This window comes from Solenopsis invicta, chromosome 8, assembly GCF_016802725.1.
Source record: "Solenopsis invicta isolate M01_SB chromosome 8, UNIL_Sinv_3.0, whole genome shotgun sequence".
NCBI lineage: Eukaryota > Metazoa > Arthropoda > Insecta > Hymenoptera > Formicidae > Solenopsis > Solenopsis invicta.
Window position 1 is genome coordinate 22,747,021 of NC_052671.1, and position 12,625 is coordinate 22,759,645.

The 12,625-nt window shown below is 32.6% G+C and overlaps 1 pseudogene; it reads right to left on the reverse strand.

The window, feature by feature from the left end:
- Nucleotides 1-10,867: 10,867 nt before the first annotated feature.
- On the reverse strand, nt 10,868-11,831 carry LOC113004742 (annotated as a pseudogene).
- Nucleotides 11,832-12,625: the final 794 nt, after the last annotated feature.

Consider the following 12,625-nt stretch of genomic DNA (forward strand, 5'->3'; position numbering starts at 1 on the left):
AAAATAGGGTGTTTCATTTAAAAAACTTAATGTGATTTCGATCTGACCTCGGCGACGCCATCCAAGGTCAAACTGATAAAATCATTGAATAGATCTTTTGAATCCCTACAACATTCGTCTGAACATATTTTTGATTGGTCCTAATCCTGCGAAGAGAAAAGGGGTGTACGGGTGGTCTGAAACACCCTGTATATCCGAACGCACGGTTGGGCGGACCAATCCATGCGTTCAGTCGGCTAGCCCGGAGTGGGAGCGTTGCCGAACGCCACGAGCGGCGCGCGTGCTGCCGCGTGATCGTCACGACAGGTTAGCTCGGTGCGCGCACGTGGCGTTCTGCCGGTGAATTGCTCGGTTGGACGGAGCGGAGTGGCCGTGCGCGCGAGGTGGAGGGGCGTTTTGTTACAATATTAAAATAATAGTCAAAATATTTTATAATATTCTGAAATGTTATTATAACTTTTAATAATATTTGTACAATATTGTAGAGTTCTAGTACTATTTGTACTTAGAAGGATGTTACTTAATGTTTGCTGGAAGCAACTGGAAGTTTTATTTTACTTTAATAGTGTGAATTTTACTATAATTATGTTTTTGTATGTTTATTATAGCAGTAACGTACAAATCAGAGAAAGAAGTGTGCAATACATAATTGCTCATTGCATAACAAACGTATGTTCTCTTTCCCTGTTCCATTGAAACAGAAGAGGAGAGTTGAAAAATGGTTTTTTGTTAGTGGAAATAAAGAATTGCTAAATATATCTCCAACAAAAATTTAAAAAACATACAGTGTGTGAAGAACATTTTGAGAGTAAATATAAATTGATACAGAAGTTAAGCACTCCAGCTGTTCTAACGTTATTATTACCAGGTACATATATATATATATATATATATATATATATATATATATATATACACGCGCACGCACGCACGCACGTCCGCCCGCCCGCCAGCCCAAAACGCAAAAAATTATATGTAAAGCCAGGAACATCAACGCCAAAGCCGAATATCCATAATGCCAAGATAACGCTCTATATTTGCTGGGATCAGAAGGGTGTGATCCACAACGAGCTGCTCAAACCTGGTCAAACCCCTATCACAGGAGACTTCTACAGGTAACAATTGATCCGTTTAAAGCGAGCTATAACTGAAAAATGTCCAGAATATGCGGCCAGACACGAGTCCATAATCTTTCACCATGATAACGCTCGGCCTCATGTTGCTGTTCCGGTTAAAAACTATTTGGAAAATAGCGGATTGGAAGTTCTGGCTCACCCACCTTATAGCCCGGATCTTGCTCCTTCAGACCACCATTTGTTTCGATCGATGCAGAACGCTTTGACTAGAATACGCTTCACTTCAGAAGAGGGTATCAAAAATTACCTCGATTTATTCTTGGTTTCAAAAGATGAACGCATCTTCCGCGACGAAATCCATAGACTGCCAGAAAGATGGAAAAAAATAATGTCTAGCGATGGACAATACTTTGAATAAGGTATTAATTCATATTATCGTTCAAATAAATGCGTTTTTCAAGCAAAAAAACTGACCGAATTAAGTTGTACACTCAATATAATTAATCGTTAACTAATCGTTAACTAGGACTTACAAGGAAACACAGGGAAGTGTCCGCCTCAGATTAAAACGAGTTTTTAATGTTGTAGTACAGATAAAAATAAGGGACACGTATTTTTTTATACGTACCCATACGCACTTTAAGGGGATGAAACACCCCTTTGAAGAAAATCGGTTTTTTTCTTTCGAAGCGTATGCCGTCGAAACTATAAGAGATAGAAAAAAATGTTTTAAATAAAAGTTGAATGGCTCAAAGAGTAATTTATAATAGCGGAAAAAAATTTTTTTTTTAATTCTTTTTAATAGTTTCCCCCACCACTTACTTATTTTTTTCAAAATTTTTTATTTTTTTTATAAGCAAAATAAAGCTTATTTTATTACAAATTCAACGGTATATGATAAAGTTACAATACAACATTCCTATTTTCCAAAAATAATTAAAAACCTCTCTATACGCACGGTACGCGCACCCGTCCGCGCGTTCGTGCGCTACGGAAGTGACTCCCTCCGATTTCGACGTGCCTTTAATATGTTTAATGATTAAAATAAGGGACACGTATTTTTTACACGTGTCCTAATACACTTTTAAGGGTGAAACACCCCTTTGAAGAAAATCGGGTTTTTTCTTTCGAAACGTGTATCGTCGAAACTATAAGAGATAAAGAAAAATGTTCTCAATGAAAGTTGAATGCATGTTTTTCTCGCATAAGATGACAAAAACATTTTGAGGACAGTCTGTGTCTAACATGAAAATGCAGAGATTGAAAAAAACAATTACTACAAAATAAAACGACACTACACTAAAGAATAACAACAATTACGGTGTTGTAAGACATTAATTTCTTGTTTAGAAAATAATATGTAATTAATATAAGTTAAACATTTATTTACTGGTCTACATGATTCGACTAGAATAGTTGTTTTCTTCAACATTTTACAGATAAGGAGACTTGGATTACAAAAAATTATTACTCACACATTCCATATCTTCACTATCTAACGCCAGCTCATCAACTAACAACAAGAGAACTAACATAAAACTAATTAAAAAATTAGTTAGAAATTTCATCTTTTATACTGCATTTATACAATTCAATTAAAGTGTTTATTAAATTCCATTAGTGTAGAAATATGCATAACCACGCTACTGGTGCGTGCACTTAGGGTCATTTCCTATCTTGAAATAGAATGTTTACGTCTCGGCAGTATTGACATGTATAGATTCAAGAGTTACGTATGTAAGGAAATGACCCAAAGTGCACGCGCCAGTAGCGTGGTTATGCATATTTCTACACTAATGGAATTTAATAAACACTTTAATTGAATTGTATAAATGCAGTATAAAAAATGAAATTTCTAACTAATTTTTTAATTAGTTTTATGTTAGTTCTCTTGTTGTTAGTTGATGAGCTGGCGTTAGATAGTGAAGATATGGAATGTGTGAGTAATAATTTTTTGTAATCCAAGTCTCCTTATCTGTAAAATGTTGAAGAAAACAACTATTCTAGTTGAATCATGTAGACCAGTAAATAAATGTTTAACTTATATTAATTACATATTATTTTCTAAACAAGAAATTAATGTCTTACAACACCGTAATTGTTGTTATTCTTTAGTGTAGTGTCGTTTTATTTTGTAGTAAATGTTTTTTTCAATCTCTGCATTTTCATGTTAGACACAGACTGTCCTCAAAATGTTTTTGTCATCTTATGCGAGAAAAACATGCATTCAACTTTCATTGAGAACATTTTTCTTTATCTCTTATAGTTTTGACGATACACGCTTCGAAAGAAAAAATCCGATTTTCTTCAAAGGGGTGTTTCACCCTTAAAAGTGTATTAGGACACGTGTAAAAAATACGTGTCCCTTATTTTAATCTGTACAACATATTAAAGGCATGTCGAAATCGGAGGGAGTCATTTTCGTAGTGCACGAATGCGCGGACGGGTGCGCGTACCGTGCGTATAGAAAGGTTTTTAATTATTTTTGGAAAATGGGAATGTTGTATCGTAACTTTATCATATACCATTGAATTCGTAATAAAATAAGCTTTATTTTGCTTATAAAAAAAATAAAAATTTTGAAAAGAAATAGGTAAGTGGTTGGGGAAAGTATTTAAAAAAATTAAAAGAAGAAAATTTTTTTTCTGCTGTTATAAATTACTCTTCGAGCCATTTAACTTTCATTTAAAACATTTTTTTCTATCTCTTATAGTTTCGACGACATACGCTTCGAAAGAAAAAAACCGATTTTCTTCAAAGGGGTGTTTCACCCCCTTAAAGTGCGTATGGGCACGTATAAAAAAGTACGTGTTCCTTATTTTTATCTGTACTACAACATATTAAAAACTTGTTTTAATCTGAGGCGGACACTTCCCTGTGTTTCCTTGTAAGTTGTACACCCAATAATTTTTTAATTGTGAGGTTAGGTAAATGGCAAATAGAAATAATAATGAATTAAATTGAATCAAAAGACAAAGTTATTTATATTTTATTTATAATCATTATGTAGTTGACAAATAATTTTCCTAACAGCACACTTCATTCAGGGGACGTCCCCTGGATGAATTGTGCTGTTAGGGTTATCACAAGTATATTTTATAATTACTTATGTTGTTAATTTTTATTTGATAAAATTAACATAAACATTAAAATAATTAAATACAAACAAATTCTTATGATACAATATGTTTTTAGTAACTTATTGTTAAATAATATTATTTTTTAAGATAACTATTAACTTGTTGAAAAATATGTTTATTGTTTATATTAGTTTAGGTTATAAGCTTGGTTAAGATTGTAACTTAGACATTTGTATATACATATGTATTATTTTTACACATCGTTGTCAAATCAACTATTAAATAAGTCAAGCACAAGACTACGAACGTCTTGATTCACTCCATAATTGGAGAATCTCCTGGAGAAGAGTAAGGGCCTCTTTTACAAATCTAACTAATCGGTTAGTCTATTGGAATTGACCAATCGCACTGCCTGTTGTGTGAAATAACAAATGCAATTGGTCAATTCCAATAGACTAACCTCTCGGTTAGCTTTAATCGAGATTGGTGAAAGAGACCCTTACTCTTCAAAAGTAAACAATGCTTTGCCTACTACGCGCTTAAAGTGATGTTTGAACAGTTTCACGCTAGATTCCCCGAAATGCAGCTCGCCGCGCGCCGGCGGTATAAAGTGCCATATTATTCGATGATTGCTCGCGAATCTACTTACGCGATCTCTATGTTCGTCGAAAGTGATTAGAGCGTACAACTTTTTCAATTGATTGTTTGCGCCTGTAAAAGTCGTCCCGTTATCGAAATACAGGATGCACTAGTAGAATTCGGAAAAATCCATTGTAAGTTTTCAGAATTATTTATTTTAATAAAAAATAACAATCGTAGGAAAAATATTTTTATATTTGGGTTAGGGCATTTCTAAAAAACAATTTTATTCTATATAGCTCCCCCTTTACTTCGATGACCGCTTCAATTTTGGGCTGGAAGCGCGCGCATGCTTTTGTCAAAAATTTATGCACCATACACGCAAACGATGCCTCAACAGCGGCTTTCAACGATGCAACGTTAGAATGTCGAGGTTTGTTGGAGTGTCCCTCAAACACGCAGCACACAAAATAATCCAGCGGATAAAGTCCAGGCTATTTGCAGGCCAAAATGCCTCCGACACATTTTCATGTTTTCGAAGAACCGATTTTACACTAAAAAGTCATCTAAGAATCTTCTTTGGACCCTTTGGAAGCCTATAGCGATGAATAATGTAAACTGTCGATTTCGGGTAACCGGAGAACTTTATTATTCCGGACACAGTACACCCACGGTCATCGATTCTGTCCCTCGGAAAATTTTCCAAACTAAGAAGTCACTACCTTTCTACATATTCGCAGTTCATGATTAACGTAACGTCAGAGCTTACGGTCGCGCCGGCCGCTTGCAACCGCGTTTGACATAAAGGCGAAGTAACCTTTATGTCAAATGCAATAAATTTTCGGAAGTTAATCCGCGAACTCGAATTTTGAAGATATATATAATTAATAATTTCTCGTGATTAAAACGAAGATAAATTAAAGATAAATTTTTAAAAACCATCAAACTATTATTAAATTATTGTATTGTTATTAAATTATTGTGTTGTTCCAGCGTCATTTAATTAATAATTTTTACGTTAATCATAAACTGCGAATATGTAGAAAGATAGTGACTTCTCAGTTTGGAAAATTTTTCGAGGGACAAAATCGATGACCGTGGGTGTACGTGGGTCTCACGCGAAGATTTTCAACAAGCACGGCTCTCCGGTTATATTCTGGACACTGCTTAACCAGTTCGGCCATAACAAAGTTATGTTTTTGTTCCCAATGGATGAGACTTACTTGAATGCTATCTAGTTGCCAGCTCACAAGTTATTATATGGCAAAAATTTTAATTTGAAAATTATTCGGATTCTACTGATACACCCTGTAGATATGCTGCGATGATCTTCGTCTCGCTGCGAATCGCCGCAGTGCCGCTAGAAATCCGTCCGTTGACAGATCGCTCACGATTTCGAGGTGCATCGCCTTTACAGACATGCATACGAAAACGCACACGTATACCTTGACCCGTGTTCGATTGCAGTACTCTTTTCCTTGATGTAAAACGGGCCACAGAAATCTATCCCGTTGTTAGCGAAAGGTATGGCCCCGCATACGCGAGCCGTTGGAAGATTTCCCATTCAATATTCGACAGCCTTAGCGTCGAATCGGAAACATCGAACGCACGCACGCACGATCCTCCTCACTTGATTGCGTCCATCGACTATTCAATATTTCTGCCGTAAAATATACAACGTCGTCTGAGTGATGATGCACCTCGTGTATCTCGCGAATAATTCGATTGCTTGATTTGTGCCGACTAGAAATCAAAATCGGATGCTTTTGCAAAAACGTTAAATCTGATTTTTGGAAACGTTCTCCCACTCGAATTAAACGTGGTTATTCAAAAATGGATTTAAATTCGCAATTTTTGATCGATATTTGATTTATTGATTTGATCTGCCCAACGAAATCCGACCACTCGATATATATGCTTTACGGTACGAACTCGTTTTAGTCCAATTGACATTTCCACACGTCTTGCATTAATTTCTCGGTGTACAACACGACGGGGCCCAACAAACCTAACGGGTCAAATATTTTCGTTATTTCCAATAATACGTTTTGTTTCGTCAATTTTTTTGCAATTTTAATTGATCGTATAGAATAACAGAATTCGTCGTTTTGCGCACACCACATTACGTCTAGCCTTTTTAAGGAATGATCCTCGCCAAACGTGAATTTTGTGTGGAGCGTTGACCGCGAGATCATTCACGCAACGCTTGTCGTTGGACGCCCACTGTCTGATCGCGAAACCGCCTCGGGTGAGCAGCACAATTATTTCTTCCTTGCTCAGACTTCTTCAATGCTATTTGCTCCGGTCAAAAGATCGTCTACATAAAAATGGGCCTTAATGATTTCGGCTGCCTTGAGATACGCCTCTCGTTTATCGTCCGCTAATTTATGTAAGGTTCGGATCGCGAGAAACGATGAAGATGAAACGCCAAACGTGAGAGTAATAAATTGTAATATCTCTATCTCGCCGTTTCGTCGTCATAATAGTTGCTGGTAACGCCGATCATCCTCGTGCAATATTATTTGTAAATACATTTCTTCGATGTCCACGGTGACAACATATTTATACGTGCGGAATCTAATTAAGGGGGGAAATACGTTTAGAAGGCTAGAAAAGAGGCAATTATCAAAAATTTTTTGAATTAAAACTATTTAATCGATTGTTTCATAATTTAGTATATTTGTTACTCTAACTTTTTAATACATACCTAAATAATTTTTTTTGTTAGAAAATATAAAAATTGTAGCGCTGCAAACAAAAGAGGTAGCGATGTGAGTTGTCAATCGGCGTACAACCTAGCTCCTGTTGTATTGATCTATCTCAGATAGACAGAAAAATTTTTTTAAGTTAATAACATGTATAATATACGCTCTATTTAATCGGAGGAAATAGGAAAAAAAATGAAAATTTAAAAAAATGGCGCAAGTTTGAAAATAAAATTTGAATTTTTCACAAAATTTTCCTTGAATTTTGCAGTAAAAAAAGTACTTTTTGTTTATAATTTTCATAAACAATTTTGATGAAATAAAAGATAAATGTATAGATAAGATGTGTGTAAAATTTGAAGAGAATTGATTGAGTAGTTTTTGAACAATCTTGTACGTCAATATTGAAAATGACGTTTTAAGACAAACGCGTTTAAATTTGCGGCGCCGAGCAAAGATGAGTCGCGTAGGCTCTAACTTTAAAAATACTTGGAATTTTGTTCTAAAATTTCGGGTACATATTTTTGAAATTTTGTACTTTCATTTTATAAAATAAAAAATTTTCACATTTTTGAAAGTTCTAAATATATTTCCCCTCTTAAGTGTGCAAATAATTTGTCCTGTGTCAAAGGACCCACCATCAGCACGTCATTCAGTCACAGTACAGTGTTCGATTTGGCGAATTTTTAATGTTGATGCATCACGAAATGTGCTTAATTCACTATTACAGTTTTTACAAATTTGTTCACAACATTTATTTTTTTTGGCGAATACAGCATCAGTTTTTTTGTTTTCGCTAATATTTTTATATTGTGTTATTGGTTCAATAAATAAAGGAGAAAAAGGTAATATAGCACCCATTTTCATTTTATTGAATAACATTCTTCATAATTAATATTTTCTATTGAAACTTGAACGATTACATTTATCAAAGTGTTATTTGACAGATTCTAGACTCAAAGTAATGAAATATTTATTATTTAGGACGTAATTTATAAAAATCTATGCACTGCATAATCGGTAGAAGAAAAAAACAGTTGTAATTAAAAAACAGTTTAGTTTAAAGAAACACAGCACCTTGTTACAAAATTATATATTTTTAATTTTCTATTGTTTAGAATTTTTCTGCGTTCAAAACTTCAGAAGCTTGGGTGAGTCCCAATTGCGCGCAGACCCGATCGAACACCACCAATCATGTAATCTAATCTAACCCAACCAACGGAAATACTGTAGGTATTGGCCGCTATAATTGGTAGTGTCCAATCGGGTCTGTATGCAACTGGGACATTCCCAAAATTTTGCTTAAAACCATATTAACAAAATTCCATGTTATTGTTTTAACTTTGTATTACTCAAAATGTGTACGATCAAATAAAAAGTTAAATAACAAAAAAACACTCGAGTGTACCTTCGTGTGATAATACACTCAAGAAGAATACATTCACGGTGTGAACACAAGGTCTAACACTTACGATAGTCTTAAGTCGTTGACGTAAAAATATATTAACGTGATATTTTATAATTGTAATTTTACGATCTTTTTAATATTATTTCTTGTTTTAGAACTTAAGTCATGTAACAAAATTTCAATCCAATACAGTTGATAAATCATTAACAAGCAAGGATAAAATAGTTTATTGATATGTTACACTTTGTGAATTGTACTGCTTATTGAAAAATGCCTTGTGAAGTAAATAATGAAAAATACTAAAGAGTTTTTAATCTCAACATTTTATTGGATGTTTGCTTATTTTTTGCTTATACGTAAAAAGAAACAAATCAGGCGATTACATAGACGGTGGCACGTTAGACCAATTAACCAAAAAAGAATTCAGTATGGGGAGTATGAAAATATGTTTCAAGAACTTAAAAGTGATAGAGAAATGTTTTATCGCTACACTAGAATGACAACTGAAAACTTTACTTATAAGATCTTATTTTGTCACTGAAATCTAATTTATAAATTTATAAGTAAATACAATAAAAGCAAAATAATTAATCTGATTTTATATAAGAAATAGTGATGGAGAAATTTCTAATGATTCTCAATTAGGAATTAATTTAAGTAATGAACAATTGAATTTGCCGAAAGGAGCTTACAATCTTCCTGGTAGCAATTTGAAATGAAAATATTTGGATATTTTATTGCGGATAATGCTTTCAGGCTCTCGAATAGAATAATGAAACCCTATTCTGGCAAAAATTTGAGCGACAAACAAAAAATTTGTAACTACAGATTTTCTAGAGCCCGCAGAACTGTAGAAAGTGCCTTTGGTATTTTCGCCAATAAATGGAGAATATTTCACACAGCTATTTATATGTTGCCAGAAACTGCTAATATAATTGTAGCAGCTTCCATTTGTATGCATAATTACGTACTAAAGGAAGAACAACAAAGTGGACATAAATATTATAGCAATGAAATAATTTCAGAAAATGATATAAATCAGGTAAAACATTATAATTGAATAACTGATAAAATTTACAGTTGCAATATGTGTATTTTACATATGTTTTAAATTATATATACTAACAAACATTATAGAATACAACCTGGACGTCATTGCCAAATGATGTTATTGAAGAAATTATAAGTGAGAATGCTAAGAATGCTCAAGCTCAAAGAGATACATTATGCGAATATTTTATTACTCCAGCTGGAGAATTAAAGTGGCAGTACGACTTTATTCGTAGAGGTATACATAAAGATGTATAAAACAAATGCGTGCATAAACAATTACTTATATTTAATACATGTAATATAGTTATTCTAGTTAATAAGTTACTATAAGATTTGTTTGAATACAGTTTATTAAATATACAGATATAATAATGTATCACATTGTATTATAATTATATCACAATAATACTTCAAAACATAATTATAAATGTATTATTATGCAACAGTAGCTTAATATTAATAAACACTTAAAAAAAAATACTTAAATATCTGATTGCAATAAACATAACATTATGACCTATAACTCTCAATAATATTGCATATCACATACAGATCACATAAAAAAAAAAAACTGAAACAGAAAACCATTTTTATATGGTGACAGATGGATACAGATATGGCATTATATGGACAGAGATATAGCATCCATAATCATTTTCCTTCGAATATTTTTTTCATGTTGTGGAATATTGTCAAACTGTATTTTTATGAATTCCATAAATACAGCATCTGCTGTATTTGTAGAGTTTAAAGAGTTGTCCATATAATTCCCAATTTTGTTGGCCATATTTACAAAAGTTTAATCTAGCTCTTTGGTTTCATTCATTTTTCTTTTTTTTAACTTTGAAGAACATATTGAATCTTGATAAGAATTTTCAACAGTTTGCTTAGATGAGTTTGTACTTTCATTTTCTTTGTTATTTGAAGAACAAGTAGGAATATCACCTAAATATGTTTCGACATCTATTAAATTTTTTTTGTTAGAGCTGCACTGGATTGAGATTTTGTTACATTACTGTAAGTTCTGAAACAAAAAATTATATATAAAAAATTGTTATATTACAATTATAAAACATCACGTTAACATATTTACAAACATGAAACTACCTTCGTCTTTTAATATATTGATCCAAAAATGTCAACTGGGAAAAGAATGGAAATTTACAACTGTGTTTTTGTAGCGGCACTACCACTTCTTGACTGATTTTCAATCTTCTTTTTTTCACGATTATATTGTTCTTTTAATGACGTGCATCTTCTTTGACAATAAACTGGTATATAAAAATCACCTGTAATAAAAGTTTTACAATAAATTAACATAAACATGAATAAAAACGAGTAAAACATTTTTATAAACAGCTACCGCAATTTGTTTCAATCATTGTTTTTGAGATTTTGTCCCATGCATTTCCTCTCATTATCAAATCCTTGAAATCGCGATTCTTTTTATCGTATAAAAATAACTGTTCTCTATATAATGCGATTAATAATTTATCTCCACTTTTTTCTTCAATTTTCTGACTCGTATTGTCTGACTCGTCAGAAGAAGTATCATTTTGATAAACAATGTTTTGAAAATCACTGTTTGAAAAATAGTTCTAAAGATCTGACATTGTAACTGCAATACTTTAATTTTTTTAAAGTCAATCTAAAAAAAAATAGTTAATAATTTTTAATTAAAGTATCAATATTAATAAATTAATGTAAAAACAATAAACCAGAAAAAGAGTTTTAAACAAATCTTATATAAACAAGGACAAAGAAAAATCGTAACTAACCTATAAAATTATCATTCGCTTAGTTAATTTTTGTCAAACACATCTTACAATAATTTCACAAAAATCATACTATTTAATTTCAAAAGGATTAAACAAGATGACTTTGATTTATTTACGAATAATTAGATTACTTACTTTTGATCATGCAGCATCTTATACGAGAGACACCGGGAGACACGGCAAAATTGTGCGTATGAATTCATACGCCAACGCCAAACCTTGTGCGTTACTTACGTCAACGACTTAAGACTGTCGCAAGTGTTACGACAGACCTTGTGCTCACACCGTTAAGAATAATGAGGAAGTGTGTAATGAAAAGTTAAAAGTACATCTTGAAAAAGTTTCTCTTTTTTTACTACTCATTTTTAGCACACTACTTTATATAAATTATTTTTGTTTATTTACAAACGGACTGACTGATGCGTGTAACGCTACAATCAACTTACGCATCATTTCATAAATTTACGTTTACATTTCATAAACTTCATATATCTCATTGAGTATAAATTTACCTAAACGACGCTTTTCAAGAGTTGGTGGAAAATGATCATATTTAAATCAAGTTTACATCTACATTTATTTGAACCGACGTTTAAGTAAACCTAGTTCAACGTCACTAATAGTGAAAACGGGTCTTAGCCTGTTATTAAGATTCGATCATCTCGGATGCTCACGAGCCGGTTGCCGGTTGCCGGTTCACTTATAGTATATTGGGCTATCTCGCGCCATGCGTTTATTTGACGCAAGACACTACTGTGTCTCTTAATACGTAGTGCAAAATTATAATCTTCAAAATTAAATATTTTGATACAAAGAAATGAGAAAATTTCTAAATAAAATTATGGAATTTAATATAAAAATACGAAGTGTTTTTTAAACTGATGAAAAAACAAGTTTTTTGAATTATTAATAGCGTGTGATCTACTTCGTGTGAGAAGGTATTTGT